At 49.7% G+C, this 16,040-nt stretch overlaps 1 long non-coding RNA gene across 1 annotated transcript; it reads right to left on the bottom strand.

Moving 5' to 3' along the window:
* Nucleotides 1–688: 688 nt before the first annotated feature.
* Nucleotides 689–6,256, bottom strand: LOC134175094 (uncharacterized). The gene is made up of 2 exons (XR_009968892.1): nucleotides 5,645–6,256; nucleotides 689–1,272 (listed from the first exon to the last, which is right to left on the bottom strand). It is a non-coding gene; the product is annotated as an uncharacterized LOC134175094 (long non-coding RNA).
* Between the last annotated feature and the right edge of the window lie 9,784 nt (nucleotides 6,257–16,040).

The following is a 16,040-nucleotide window of genomic DNA, read 5'->3' as shown; positions in this document are numbered from 1 at the left end:
TGTACTATTGCTGAGAGACTCGCCTCTCTCTGCCAACTACTCCCTGGAGAGAAGCACTAGCAGAAGAAAAGAACTTTTTACAGCTTCTTCATGAAAGAAGTCAGCAATCTGCTGGACCTAATCAACTTTTCCTAGAGATGATGGGGACAGAGCCTCTGCTGCATTAAACTGCTGTCACCTCATCGGCATGCCATTGAGGTGGGGCTTTCTACACCAGCAGACAATTTGTCCCTCCAACTCAAGAGCAATGCTCCAGATATGCTCTGTACCATTCCCGTTCTCTTCCACCAAGGCAAAAATTGTGTTGCTCCCTTCTCTGCCAGCTGTGCTGGGAAAGGGTGGAGGACAGATACTGCAGCCTAGGAAAAACTAATAGAAAAAGAGACTCGTCTAAGTAAAACCATTCACTAACACTACAGATCTCTTCATCAGCTTGGCCTGCCAATGTATCAGCACAGCTGGATGGTGTGCATGAAGAGAACCCACAGCTGATTTAGGATAACAGCCTAAATCAGATGGTTTTTAGGCTGCTTTTTTCGCTCAGCCAGAAATTTCAGTAAGAGCCACATTAGTGTCTGGTCTTCCCATTACCAGGACCTGTGCTGGTAGACTTCCAGTTCAGAAGGTACCTCGAAGCCTCCGAGCTGGTTCTCCCAGCTCCCAGCAATAACAGCAGCCACAGATGTGGTTACAACTTTGATTACTTTTATTTTTCTAATCATTTGAGAAAGCATCTTGCCAGAGAGCAGCTGGAAGTGTCAGTCCTGGGCAGCGAGCAGCAGCTCATCTGGCAGGCTTCAAAATAGGGCCATTTTATCAAGCGTTTAAACCGGAAAAGCTAATGATTTGACAACAGGGCAGTAGATCAGAGACTGACTCTGTCCTGCAAGTGAGTCTGAGCTGGCCCAGCACACTGCTCAGCTCTGCAGGGTGAGGGCTGACCCAGCCAGGGTGCCCATGCCATGGGCAGCTCTGACCCCAGCCAGCAGCACTCCCTTGTCACTTTGCTTTGCTGCACCCTAGCTCCCGTCATCCATAACCAGGGACATCTGCACGTCTCTCACCCAGCAGCACGTTCAGACGCAGAGTGGAGAGAGCACCCTGATAGACAGGTCAGGCATCTCGAAGCATGTGCCAAAACCTGGATCATGACACTGTTGTTTATGGGGTGTGTGCTGGCTGCAACAGTGATGGGTGGCTGCAGGCACCCTGGGTATAAGGCAGTGGTTTGGGGGAGACCATGGGGGACTGCTTCTTCCCTTCCTTCAATTCCTAGTGGAGAAATAGAAGGCAATTGCAATCAGTTTGGCATATATCTATTTACTATGAGCACATACAAAAGACTCACAACAGATCTCCTCCCCCACCTTTGGCAGCCAGCCTACATGTTGGCAAGCAAAAGATGTTATCTTAAGGATACACTGCAATATCCTGAGTCATGCTGGAAGTCTGAATCCACCAGGAAGCCTGCTGAAGTCAAGGACCTAGCACAGGGATGCTGCCTTCTTACGTATTGCTTATGGCGATGTTCATGGGGGTGAACCCTCCACATCACCAGCACCAAGGGACCTGACAGGCAGCAGTGCTTCACTTGCCCGGTCCAAAAGGCAGGAGGTACGAGAGTCCAGGCCCAGCCCTAGGATGGAGATGACAGGAGCATCGCTCCACTGGAGCTCTGCCACAGCTGACTGGGCTTTAACTGGCATCTCCGTCTAACCCTCACCTTCCTACGCAGGGCCTGTGGGGACAAACAGGGTTGCTGTGGTGGCTGCCTCAGGGTGCCAGGCTGCGGGAGGCGGTGTGAGCCAGGGTATGTGACAGAAGGGGGAAGGCAGAGGAGCTAAACTGATTTACATTAGCTGAGGAACTACTGCACGGTTGGGCAGCAGAGCATAGCGATTTAGGGGAGGAATAGCAAATTCCAAGCCCAACATTAACGCAACGCTCAGCTGAGCAACCTAAGGACTCAGAGGAGAAGAAATTCAAACCAGGCAGCAGGCTCAAATCAGGAGAGTTTGGCAGCCAAGAGCTTTAGGTTCATGCCCCCATCAGGCAAATCTGGACATAGACAACAGAAACCTGAACATTTCCTGGGGAAAAGAGAGGCCTCCTTCTCACAGACAGTAGTTTTCTGTAGAAGCAGATATTGGTTTCCACTATTTCATTGATGGTCACTCTGAAGAGTAGCCATAGCTCAGCAGAAATAAAGCCATACAGCCTCTGCAGATGATGCCATATACTTCAGCAGTCCTCAGCAAACAGCAGAGCCCCGACTGCAGAACATGCTTTCTTCAACTTATGCAGCAGCAAGCCTTCGGCCGTCCCTGGACAGAAAAACTGCATGGGAAAATGCAGCACCACACTAATCCATTGAGAGAAAGGGGGGCTCAAGGGCTACCCTGCCATGGCACAGCGGTCCTGGCTGTACATCAGGACTATGTCCTGGGGTGAAGAGGGCACAAAGTGTATCACATCATGGTCATCTACAGACTACCAGTTGGAGTTAGCAGGTTTGCAGCAGCTGTTAGCTATTGCAAGGAGATGTATAGATCTTAAGGTCCAAAGGATCAGATAAAATCATTTCATATGAACTCCTGCAAGACACGAGCCACAGAATCACAAGTCCATAATTTCTGTGTGACCCCAGGCTTGTCTTTCAGAAAGATCTGCCGTCTGGATTTAAAGATATCGAGGGATAGAAACTCTTCCATCCTTGAGTACATTAGTCGATAACCTTAAGCGTTAACAAGGGAGACACCCTTTTTTGCGTGCTGTCTTCCTCTTTCAGATACTGTATGTTGTTATTCCTTTGTCCTCTAAACTCTAACAGCCCTCAGCTCCCAGAAGTCTCATTCCTAAAGAAGTACATCAAGATGATGATCCAGTCACCCCTTAACCTTTCCTTTGTTATGCTAAATTAGTTTAAACTTCCTTCATGCTCCCTCCAGGGAAAGTGTTCCAGCCTCTGAACCTTCTTCTTTCCCAGCAGCTCCTCAGAGCCCCTCCGGCCACCCTGCCCCACCAGAGAAGCTGCCTGATTGAGCAGGAAGTCAAGGCTGATTAAGCAAATCACTCTGGAAGCTAAGGAAACACGCTCTTGGTCACATCACTGGTGTCCAGAGACCTCCACAAAACCTCCTTGTCCCAGCATGGACATACTGACACCCAAACATCTGTCTCTCCATGAGTGTTGTGCCAATGGCAGGCTCCTCTGCCTTCAGCCCCTGCTGCTGCTGTTACCCAGCCCACTGGCCCTGCTTCCCAAGCACTTAGGGCACCAGGCATGTTGGGGTGTGTGCAACTGAGTCTGCAAAGCAAGCGATTAACAGCGATAATTAATCTTTTTGATTACTTTTGTCCAGACCCATCAAAATTCTGGGGTGTGTTTGTTCAATTGCTGTGTGAGAACCGCTTGATAGGTTTATACGAAGTAAATTACTCAATAGGCAGTATCCGTGGCAAGAAATAATTGGGAGGATTTAATGTCACCGGGTAAATTAACCTCCTGAAAACCAAGAGCTCCAGCAAAGCTTTTCTGTTTACTCCTCCATCCACTCAGCGCTCAGGGCCCGCCCGGCCACCTCTGTGCGCCTTCACGCCTCTCCCGTTGAGACCTATCCTTCACCACCGCGCTTCCCTCCGCCGTCCCACACCCGCCTCCTGCCCGCTCCTTGGTGCTGTCAGCGATCCCCCGCTTCCGCGTTCAGCTCGGAGCAGGGACTGCCCGGGCACATGGGGTGACTCAGCCCCGACACCGCCGCCCGCAGCCTCCCGGTGCCGGTAGGCGGAGCGCCCACCCGGGCCGGTGCGTGAGCCCCGAGCTCCCCCTAGCGGGGCCGGACGGGGCCCTGCGCCGAGCCGGGCGGAGCCGGGGACCCGGCGTCACCCCTCCCTTGGCGAGCAAATCCCGGGCTCTGCCTCGACCTGTGAGCGCCCTGCCGGCTCTCCCGCCACCGCTGTAAATCAGGAAGCACCACTCGGCTGCGCACAGGGCCCGTGTCTGCAAAGACCAGACCGGGACCAGGCAGAGTCTGGGGTTTAATCTCAGCGATGATGCCATAAATAGTCATGAGAACCATGCTGGCAAAAAGGGAGCTGGGGAAACTCCGCCAGGGAGGTTTCATAGAATCGAATCATAAATAGTTTGGATTGGAAGGGACCTTCAAAACTCACCTAGTGCAACCCCCCTGCAATGAGCAACCACATCCTCAACTGCATCAGGCTGCCCAGAGCCACATCCAGCCTGGCTTGAACGTCCCCAGGGATGGAGCATCCAAATCATCTCTGGGCAACCTGTGCCAGGGTTTTACCACGCTCATTGTAAAGAATTTCTTCCTCATGTCCAGCCCGAATCTCTCCTCCTTTAGTTAAAAACCATCACCCCTCAACTGCCCCTGCCCTAAAGTCCTTCCCCGTCTTTCTTATAGGCCCTTTTTAACTACTGAAAGGCTGCAGTAAGGTCTCCCAGAGTCTTCTCCAAGCTGAACAACCCCAACTCTCTCACCCTTTCCTCATTGGAGAGGTGCTCTGATCATTTCTGTGGCCCTCCTATGGACTGCCTCCAACAGGTCCATGTCTTTCTGTACTGAAGACCCCAGAGCACAATGCAGTACTCCAGGTGTAGTCTCAGCGGAGCAGAGTAGAGCAGCAGAATCACTTCCTTTAACCCCAACTCCTCCTCCAGGGTACTTTCAATCCCTTCATCCCCAGCCTGTACTGATGTTTGTTTGAGCTGGCAATGGACTGTCCTGGCATGCCCAACCAGAGAAGGAATAGCCTCAAAAAGACAATCCACAAACATCACACTACTGTCTGGGCACACACACATGAAGCACAATGTGCCCTGTGGGGCCTTGCAGGGCAAAGCTGACGTGAGGGCTGGTGTGGTAAAGTAGGAGACCAATCCAGCTGGCTCATGTGCCTTGGGCACAATGAGCAAGTCCCAGGGCTGGAGTTTGGCCAAGGGATCCAGTGGGGTGAGGAACTAGTGCATCTTCCCTCCTTTCTATCTCCCAGCACAACAGTGACATAAAGCCAGCATCGATACCACCTGCAGCCTTTGTAAATCACACTGCCTCGTTTCTCTCTGGCTCCTATCTTTCTTTCAAAGACTCCTCAGTAAAACACAGATGGAAAAATTCACAGGTTGCTTCCATGAGTTCATAAGTTACTTACGTATGAACTGTGCAAGTGGCTATGCAAGTATACCTCCCTAAACTTCTCTGTAAGGGACACAGACAGACTCAAGACCCAGGTGACCATATTCAGACACTGTTCTGCTCTGGAAATCACAGGGTTTGAGCTTTGCACCCCATTCCCCATGGGTAATTAACACATCCCTCCCACCAGTGAGGGAAGGTGAGATATAGTCACTTACGGCATTAATCCTTGCCCAAGGGCTGTGGTATTTGTTGTTCCTGTGGGATCCTGAGTGCATGCTCTTCATGGGGCAAGAGGAGCTGCTTCCCAAACCTAGTGCCCAGATGGTGCTCCAAGCCCACATTTCAGGGGGTCAGATCTCCTTCTGGGTGCGTCTCCTTCTCCCACCATCTACCAGCGCTTCAAAAAAACAAGGTTCCAACCCAGAACATCACAAGATTTGCCTTAAGAAGATAAAGCAAGCAACAAAATATGGCTTCCTTACCCTCTTTGAGTCAGTGGGGCAGGAGTTTCACTTTTTCTCTGCTGCACTGAGATCAGCCACTTTTCTCCTTCCTCAGAGAGAGCAGGTTTTCTTGCTGAGGCTTTAGAGAACGACTGGCAGCAGAGGGGCCCGGCTTCCTGCGGGATGGAGGAGAGATGCAACCAGGCTCCGTGTTTCTCCAGTTTTGTGCTGACATTTTTATTCCGCGTTGCTCCTTATCAGCTCAGGGCCAGCCTGGCCCACAGGCAGCTGATGACATTTCCAGTCATCGGCATTTTTCCAGTTGAGCTGAGATTAAGCCAGGGCTTTCTGATAAGGACTTGTACATTAGACGGCTGAAAGAGTGCTAACAGCCCCATCAGCCACCCAGGCTTCCCGGTGGCCTCACAGTGCTCTGGCTGTCATGTGCAGTGTGTTTTGGAGCTGGTGCCACACGTCATGTCTGTACCTGGAAAGGGCCCAGGCAGGGCTGGTGGCTGAGCTAGCAGGGTGCTACACTGGCACACAGACCTGGGGTGCTGCAGAAACTGTGGCTGGTTGCTTCCACCTTGTCAGTCAGCTGAATCCAGACATCACCCAGCTCCCCTGTGTTCCTGTGTGCCAGGGCAGACAGCAGCAGATGTAAATCAGGGTCTGCAAACAGCTTCCTCAGTGATGCTCCTGCCTGCACTGTGGCTGCCCACCTGCCACAGCACTGTTGGGTCTGACCGTGTTTTATGGAGACTGCATTGTAGATCCGTCCACTTACACATCAATCCTGGCCTGAGGCTCAACCCCACATCAGCTAAGTCACTACAGTGTCTTGCCTTGTTGTTAAGGGAGCCTGGTCCTGGTTACCCTTGTCTGTGTGATCTTGGGTGTGCATGTAAATGTACATTCACCCTCCCTGTGAATAGCGTTGGGCACCTGATTCCAAAATTGCTTTGACACTCCAGGGCAGGAGTCCCATGCAGGGAATGCCAAACGGTCTCGGTCAGTTTTTTCTGCACCTGAAAACATCACCACTTTAAAGTCTTTTAGCTCTGACTTTCCATGAATGTATCAGCAACTCGACACAAACAAACACACCCAGCCCACAGTCCTGTGAGACAACGAGGCTCTGGCATCCAAAAGGGAATGGGGAAACACATTTCTCCGTGTACTGGAGCTTGATTTTACCTGATCTGGGCATTGTGCTAAGGAGGAATGAGCACAGTGGTTAAGAAATGGCATTCTGTCTTACAGATGTGCACACATACACCTCCACACGCCACTCCATGCTTGAGGAGCCCCCTGCAAACATCCCCACATCGGCACGCAGCCAGGGTAGGCTGTGGCTTGCCCAGATACATGCCCATGGATTCAGTGCAAACAAAATAGGTGCTGGCATTTAGGAAGGCAGAAAAAATAGCCCGTGTGTCTTGGCAGGTGTCCATAATAACAAATAGCAGTAATAATATCAACAGTTACACCAACAATAATAATAAACACTGATAAAGGACCTTATGTGGTGCCGGCTGGGCTGAAGTTCCTGTGCAAGGCAGCTCATCAGTTCTCCCTGCTCCGATGGCAGAGTGCCGCAACATCAAACAGCTCCTTATCTAGGGAGAGCCAAGGAGCGTGGGCTGCTCCTCCTGGTCTCACCCCCAACAAAACCTTCTGCCAGCAGCGAACAAATCATACACATTGTATGCATTCACCAGAAATCAAAGCCCTGGCAAGTTATCATTGCCCTGACACTCTCCCCAAGAGGAGCCTAATGCTGAGCTCTTTATCCCTCCTGTGTTCCTGCTTTCCCTGACACGCTTCGATTCTTTTGCATTTGCAGGTAATTCTGCTCTGTTTGATTGTGGCTCGCTCTCCTGTCTGATGGTTTCACATCATCCGCCTGTCCTGCGGGGCAGACGCCTCTGCCTGTCCCACCTGCGCGCTCAGCACAGTGCTTGCTCAGCAGTGCAGCTTCGGAAACACATTTTGTCTTTATGCTGTGCAAGGGCTGTGCACAGTGAGGCTCTGAAGCCAGCATTGCACAGCACTGCCCATGGCCAGACCATGGAGGGAATACAGGTTTGGCCCTTGTCCATAGGTGAGGAAGTCAGGGCAGGAGAAGCGGTGCGGCTGGCATCCCCCTAGCCAAGCACAGGGCTGTGCTGCTTGGGAACATCACCAGCCTGAGAAAGAACCATAGGCAGCCCTTCAACCATATCTCTACAGGATGGAGGGCAGGAGGGTCAGTATTTTAGCAGATGCTCCAGCAGCCATTAGGATTAGGATTTGCCGTGTGCTGTGCTTCACATGTTCATAACACCAAAGAGGCAATGTTGGTCCTGTGCCCTGCTGGCCCCCACACTGAGCCCTGGAAACAGATGTGTTCCTGCGGCTTCCAGCTCCCAGCAGGAAAGCAGAAAGCCCAAGGGACAGGATAGTGTCATGAGCCTCTGGCTTTCCAGCCACCCACAAAGCAACCCAGCAGACAAGGTGCCTAAAACCTCGCTTTGGATTCAAAGAAACACTGGTGAGAGCTCAGGGCTGCCGCGAGCACAGCTGCACTAAGCTGCTGCCTTGGTCAACAACACAACCCTTTCCTCTCCCCACTGCTGAAACTCCCCTCTCCCTTCTCTTTAAGGGAGAGACTTGTTGCTGCCCATCTTCAAGGGACATAGAACCACAGAATGGTTTGCATTGGAAGGGACCTTCAAAGTCATCTAGTCCAAACCCCCTGCAATGAGCAGGGACATCCTCAACTAGATCAGGTAGCTCAGAAACACATCCAGCCTGGCCTTAAATGTCTCCAGGGATGGCGCATCCACCACATCTCTGGGCAACCTGTGCCAGGGTTTTACCACCCTCATTGTAAATTTCTTCTTCACATCCAGCCAGAATCCCCCCTCTTTTAGTTTAAAACCATCACTCCTCATCCTATTGCAACAGATCCTAAAATGTCTCTCCACATATGGGGCCAGGGAGCAACCTCCACTCATATTCCCCATCGTGAGGTCCCATCGAATGGTCTGTGGTGGTGTTGGAGTTGCCTGAGCTTCTGCCAGCCTGGAAGCCTCATGAGAGAGCTCTGCCTGCTGCCTTGAGCCCCAGGATGTGACAGAAAGCTGTGTGTGCTCACAGTGAGCTCGGCAACGGCATTCCTGTGTGCTGCTGGGATGAGGGTTTGGAGCTGTTCTGTTTTCTGTATACACTGAGATCAAAATATGAGCTTTCAAAACGACTTCAGATTAGCTGGAGGGAAACAACAGAGAGAGGAAAAGCAGTGCACCCCTGCTCGATTCAACTGCCTGCACACCACGCACTTATTGCCCTTTTGTAAAGCTGAGCCAATGTGGAGGGCCTGGAAAACTGCACCCTTGGCTGAGGCCATGTGGGTCTTCTTTGTAAGTGGCCACGGCTGGCCTCAGCAAGAGAGCCAGGCAGGTCTCCTGGATGTAAACCTCACCTTCTGGCTGTGGTGCAGGATCTCACCTGGCCTAGGGTACGCTGGTACAAGGTGAGTCCCAGGTCCTCAGAAACATTGGCTGTGCTAAGGGAATTGCAGAGAGCTGTTCCCAAACCCACTGGAGGAAGAGCAAGAACTGCTTTTTTTGACAGGGATCACCAACATCACACACACAACGCTGGATGTGCAGAGGAGCCATCTCAGCCAGGCTGTGCACAGCCACACCAGCGTGCCTGGCTGCCAACTTGAGCATGTCTGCAAAGCAAATTCCAGCTGTTTATATGCTTAAGATATGCAGATGCATAAGGCACAGGCCTCAGACACCAAAATATCTGATTTTACTTGCAAATGAAGCAGCAGTATTTGAGCATGTGTAATTTGCAGGTGTCATTAATTTTCCCCCGAGCTTGGTGTCTGGTTTTAACTGGAGGCAAGAGAGTTGTCAGCAGGAGAGCACAACTGCAGGTGTGAGGCTGCCTTAAAAACAGCCACAAAACAGTTACAAAACCTAGGACCACTCCAAGGCAAACTGGTGAAGCCTGCAGAAGAGCCACACCAGCAGGACAGAGCAATGGGTATGGGCACAGTTGCCATAACTCACTTACCTGGCAGCCCACTGATGATGAAGGTGCCACCAGCCACTCTCCAGCCTCTCCTGAAGGAGGGCCCAGGAGCTGAACACCCATCAGGATCTTATTCATCACAAAAGAGGAAAGAAATGATTAGCAAGCAGTAAGCTCATCTGGTAAGGCTTCTTCCCCATCAGACTGCCATGGGAAACTGCCAGAAATGTTCAGAGTTGCAGATGAGACAAGAAGCTTGGAGAGGTTCATTACACCTGAAAATGAGATACATGTTCAGAGCAGCAGTTAGGAAGGGAATAGCATCAACATGTGTCTGCAGGTCTCCAGTGAATAAATGCATCTTACCCAGTGACACCAGTTAAGGAAGAGGAAACTTTGCTATAAGCCATGTCATTCTTGGTGGGGTATGGTGAAAGGGAAGAGCTGGGAGGCTTTTACTTCCTTAGAGAGACTGGGGGGAGCCATGGACTGCTGTTCTCCAGGTGTCACCTAGAGTTGATGGAAACTGAAAGCAAGGAGAAAACAAATGGGATTGCTTGCAAACGGAGTTCTGCAGCAGACAGATGGCTGTGTCAGGACAGCCCATAGGAAAGGTGGGGCAGTTTGCAGCCATGACCCTTACGCAGGTAAAATGAAGCAGTTTTGAAGAAAAAAATGGGATTACTCAGGTCTAGGATTCAAATGCAAGATTGTCATCAAGTATAAATAGGTCCTTGTTTTGGTAGAGTGTTTTCTTGTGAACAGGTCTAGATTTCCGTCTGTGCTGCTTCGTTCCTCACATGGTATGGGAACTCCTCACAGACACATACTTTCTCTTCAAGCTGTCCCTGAGAGGTAGGAGGGTGCTATTAGCAGCCTACAGCATCAAGAAGCATGTGCAGGAGCACAGGACATTTCTGGTTTAGCCATGAGATAACCAGGTGTCTCAGCATGGGGCCACCATCCCTCTGGATCCAAGCCTTCCAAGATGCCAGAGGACACCACAAAGTGTTGGGAAAGGACCAGTGAGAAGTTGCTGGAGTTACTGATTAAACCATCACATCAAGGGCTGTGCCAGCTCCCCTGCTGCTGCTGGGCTCGGGGGCTCGAGGACCATAGCGTGTGGGAAAAGTGGACACCCATCTTCCTACATGCACAAGCAAGAGCACAGAGGAGGAAGGGGAGCCAGCAAAGTTTGGCTCCTGTGTATTCGGTTGTAACTGAAAGCTCTCATGACAGCTTTCTGCAAGATAATCTGTGGGTTTTCCTCTGGATAGGTCAAGTGGCTCTTAGATTAGAAAGTGCTGAGGAGAGCGCACTGTATTTTATCTTTGCTAATGCTTTCTCGAAGGTCCTGTTCCAGGCAATACAAGTGATGGCTCCTTTTATTAAAACTTGGCCATAACAGTTACATTAACACAGGAATTGGTAATACAAGTTCAGCAATGGAGATCTCTGTGAGCCTGTAAAGCAATGCATCGTTACCTTGATGGAGAGGGTATGGCAAGCCTGTTTTTTGTAAACCTTCAGGGTCAGCATTGTAAATTATGTCCTGACACCCAGCCTCCATTGGAAAAGGTAAGAAAAGTCACAAATAAAAGGTCCGCTCTAGGAAGGACATGATAGGTGACAGACAGGGGAGTCTCAAGGAAGAAAAGTGTTTGCAGAGACTGTATGAGCTTCACCCAGCAAGTCTGGAGCTGTCAAAATCCAGGCTGTCAGGATAATAGAAGAAAAGCAATTTCCTAGAGTAATGAGCTAAAGTGAAGGAAATGTATTTCTTCAGCTCTGGAAACAGGATATACTGAATTACCACATAGTGGAAGAGCCTAGTGAGACATTTTGACATACGTCACTCAGGCATTAAAGAGCTGCAGCCTCTTTAGGAAATTAAGTAATGACGGTGAATAGGAATAAAGGAATGTGCTTGTTTGGAGTGGATGAAAGGACTCCAGATGTGTACGCGGCTGTGACTGCTTCATATTGTTTGGGACTTTCAGCCCTGGAAACAAAAGAGACAAACCTGATGAAATATGTAAGCCTTCACTTGAATACTATCAGGACAGAATCAAACCTAATGTTAAAGCACAAATACAGAAAGGAAACACAAGAGGAAATGAAAAGTGAAAGAGAATCTCCCCTTGAAAAAAAGTAATAAAGACATTCCAGTTCCCCATGCTTTTTCCCTTATCTCACGCTGCTCAGGGAGCATCAGTTCTGCACATGTGACCCTCTGCACAGACTATGCCACATATTGCAGGATATAATGTCTGGGTTTCAAAAGAACAATTGGAACCGAGGGACCTGTCCTGCTTTGAGCATCCCCTGCACAGCCCCAGCCCCACAGCTCTCCCACTGTCACTGTCATTTCCATCAGGTGCTGTCTGTCATCAGCACTGGCAGCGCTGTCGTGGCCACCCTAGAATAAACCTGGTGCAGGTCAGGAACGACTTTGGGTTGATTATTAAAAACTCAGGCAATACTTATACTACAAAAACCTCTTACAATGGCATGCTGCTCCTTGCAGACTTCGGGCAATGAATAAAACTGGGAATGCAAAACTAAAGCTGATGGACCAAGTAAGGTCAATGACTCTCTGTGGCAAGCAGCACCTTTGTCCTGCCCTTGGCTACCTGCCTGCTTGTTGCAGGTTCTCACTGCTTGCTCCTTTGCAGGGCCTGACACCATGTTCAGCAGTTCCCACAAGCTTGCTGTGGAGCACACTGCAAATCAAGTCCCAGATAGCTGGTGGAAAAACAGGAGGCAGAAGGAAAACTAGACTGAATTATGAATTACGTGAAAGAGTGGATTAAGTTTTATGGCATTAGAGATGACCAAAGTAAAAAGAGGATCTTGTTTTATAGTTTTGTTGCATTTAAGAATTTTACACCACAGGATGTGCTTCAATTATAGGACCAGAGAGTAACACGGAGGGACCATACGCTTAAAACCCACCAGTTTTCCAACCAGGGAGTCTTACACCTGGTTGTTGGCCCATATAGGATAGGATGAGCACTGTGGGCGGGGGGGGCTGACATAGCAAGCAGGAAGATGAAAAGTACTGTCTGTCGTAGACATACATAGCTACGAGAAGATCCATGCGTTGTTTGTCTCTTACAGACTTTGCTAAGAGCAGCCCATAGATTCTGGCATTGGTTGAGAACACCAGTCATAGAATTGAGGAAGGAGCAGGAAGAGATAAATATGCTGTGTTACCGGGGGTGAATGAAGGAAAAGAGATCCTGCAGGTATTCAATAATTAAGAAAGAGTTAGGCTGCCACCCTCCAGCCCCACTCTCTGGAACCTGGCAAAGGCAGATGGAAACGGTGCTGCCTGTGGGCAAAGTCTGCCCCAAAGCAGGGACAGCTCAAAGAGATGCAGCCACAGTCTTTGTGAAACACTCTGCTCCCTGTAGCACAGGCTGCGTGAAAGCAGCCAACATCACAGCGGACTAGGAGCCGATATGAGCGGGACTGATAGCTTTTTAAGCATGTTTAATGGGAAACAGCGTCTGATAGAGGCATCATCTTTTTGGCATGTCATCACAGGAAATTTGCTACAGGCAGGCAGCTTTGCAAGGCACACAAAATGTCATAGAATCAACGAGGATGGAAAAGACCCTTAAGATCATCAAGTCCAACTGTTACCCTAGGACTGCCAAGTCCATCACTAACCCATATCGCTGGGGGCCTCATCTACACTTCCAGGGACAGTGATGCCACCACTGCCCTGGGCAGCCTGCTCTAATGCCTGATCACCCTCTCCATGAAGAAGCCCCCCCGGTGCAGCTTGAAGCCATTACCTCTTGTTCTATTGCTTGTTACCTGGGAGAAGAGACCAACTCCACCTCACTACAGCCTCCTTTCAGGTAGTTGTAGAGAGCGGTAAGGTCCCCCCTAAACCTTCTCTTCTCCAGACTCATCACAGCAGCTTTGGTGAATTTTTTGAAGAGATATTATTTGTCAAGATCCTCATCTCCATCACCCTTCAAAGGGCCTACCTCAGACAACATGTATGTCTGTACGAGACCTTGACTGGTTCTAATTCATTAATTAGGGGTATTAGGAGTAGTTCTGCCAAGCAAGGCCTTGTACCTGGGCAGAGCTGGTAGAGATAAAGGAGCCAAGTGAGGAGAATAAGGTCTGACAAGGAACAATTCTAAGAATCTAATTTTGCTTAGCAGAATCGCTTCAGCAACAATTTCAGTTGAAATCTGAGGGGAAAGGGGATGGAGAGGAAAAAAAAAACCCAACAAAACCATTGTGTGGAATGGGCAAAACACTGGGCAAAAAAGGAGGGGGGAAAAAAGCCCCAAAACCCAACAAACAAAAGCTATATTAAACAGTAGGACCCAAGGGAGAGCAGCAAAAATGAGATTAGTAATAGAGAAAACTGGCTGGCTCCACTGAGCAAATGCTGGCTAACTGAAAAATTAAATTCTGCAGGATTAAACGAGGCATTAAAGTGGTTGAGGGAGAAAAAAACCCACAGCAAAAGCAAACAGCAACCAAGTGCTCTTGTATGTAAGTCAAGTGGCTTTACCGACTTTGAACACTCAGCTGGACTGGAAAAGCTCTTTACCAAAGCATGGCAAATACATGCAAACTGCTGAAAGCACAAATTAGAGGAGACTACACACTTGGGGAGGTATCCTCTGCTGATGATAATCCGTGCCTCTTGATTCAGGCAGCAGGAATGTGCAGAGAACCCCAGATGCTTCATGTGTCTTGATTTAACCCATTTGTATGCTTCTAGGCACTTAACCCACTCCCCCCATCCCAGTTGGGTTCATCTTACTGGGGTGATGGCAAAGAACATTTTTCATTAGCAAATGGAGAATAAACCCCAACAAAGGCATTGTTTAAAAGACATGCCCAGAACTGGTTGTAAGAACTTCAAGGCTCCTGGACTTGGGCAGCTCTCCCAGCACTGGAAGGGGTCAGCACCACCATGGAGAGACACAGGGAAGCTGTAACCAGGTGCCACATGCTCCATGTAGAAACAGTGACAACGGTTACTTTGGGAAATACCTATGAACGCTTCCAGGGTCCAGTTCTGCACAATTCCACTGGCACAAACGTGGACCAATGCTGATGTGGCAGTATTGTAACTGAGACCCACAGCTCGAAGTCAAAATTTGGCAGAGTACAAGCCCAAATTTGACATACATCAGCCTCTCTACTCTTGCTGATGCTTTGGCACTAGCTGGGTGAGGCAGGGTTGCTGCTACCCCTTCAGATCAAGTTTGTGCCCAATTTCTTCATGAGTGCTGCTCCTCTCGACCCCTGTGCAAGAAAGCCACAGCTTGAAGAGAAATGCTGCAACACACATAAACCCCATGAGAAATCATCTGCAAGGTTCTTTTCAGCATGAGCCGTACTACTATGTACCTTGCAGCTCTCTGATGAAGGACTATATAGATAGGAGACGGTGCTGCATCAGATGCCAGCTGTGCTCCTCACAAGCCTTACTGCCCTCCTTGGGGTCACAGCACAGGCTCACAGCACCAGTCCGCAGCTGGGAAGACCCTCTCCCCTCCCTCTCACCACAGCACTTTGTCTCCTACTGCAAAGGGCCACCACTGCATCCAACACAGATACAATGGAGAAGCTAGAAGTGGCTGAAGTCCATGACACCCTCCCAGGAAATGAAACACACGGTACCTGTCAAGAACACACTGGTCAGCGTGACAGCATTTATGTCTGTGTCAGCAGCCTAACCAGCATCAGCTACCTGGTAGGCATCACAGGAGAGGACCTCACAGATGAGGTTTGCAAGAGCCCCTGGGATGGTTGCTGGCTGGCACAGTGTGAAAGCAAAGGCTTTGTATTTTAAAGTCAAGAAGCTGAATCTGGTGCACAAGCTGAGCAGAAACAGGCATCAGAGCCAGACCAAGTTCACAATACAGGACTCTCCTCCACACCGGTGGCTATGTCAGCCATCGCAAGCAAGTTGCAAGGGGTGAACAGGACACCAAGCCTCTTGGTCCCAAGGACATCTGCCATGGGATTTACTGGATGTGGGTGTAGAAGGTTTGTACTGCTATTCCCCTACAGAAACACAAGAACGCGTGTGAATATCAGAGCTACTTTGCTTTCAGGAACATTTTTAGCACAACACTTCAGTCTTCTTACTAGATGCAGTGGTACCAAAACTCTTCACTGGCATCTTCCACTAGTCATAAATTAGCAATAGCAGTAAACCAAGGCAGCCATTCCTGGCCTGAACTGCACATCAGTAAACATGCCAATCATCTCTTAGCCTGTTAAAACAAGCATCCTGTATCTCCAATTCATACCAGACAGCTGCAGAGTACCAACCCTGCACTCTGGGGTGTAGGGAGTGTGGAAGATATCCCCCATTATTTCCTGCAGATGGGACAAGTGCCTGTGACTATATAGGGAG

The sequence above is a fragment of the Pezoporus occidentalis genome, unplaced genomic scaffold (assembly GCF_034315485.1).
Source record: "Pezoporus occidentalis ecotype Australia unplaced genomic scaffold, CSIRO_AGI_Poc_V1 ctg66, whole genome shotgun sequence".
Lineage (NCBI taxonomy): Eukaryota > Metazoa > Chordata > Aves > Psittaciformes > Psittacidae > Pezoporus > Pezoporus occidentalis.
Note: the sequence above shows the minus strand (reverse complement) of the source record. Positions and strands in the feature narration are given on the sequence as shown.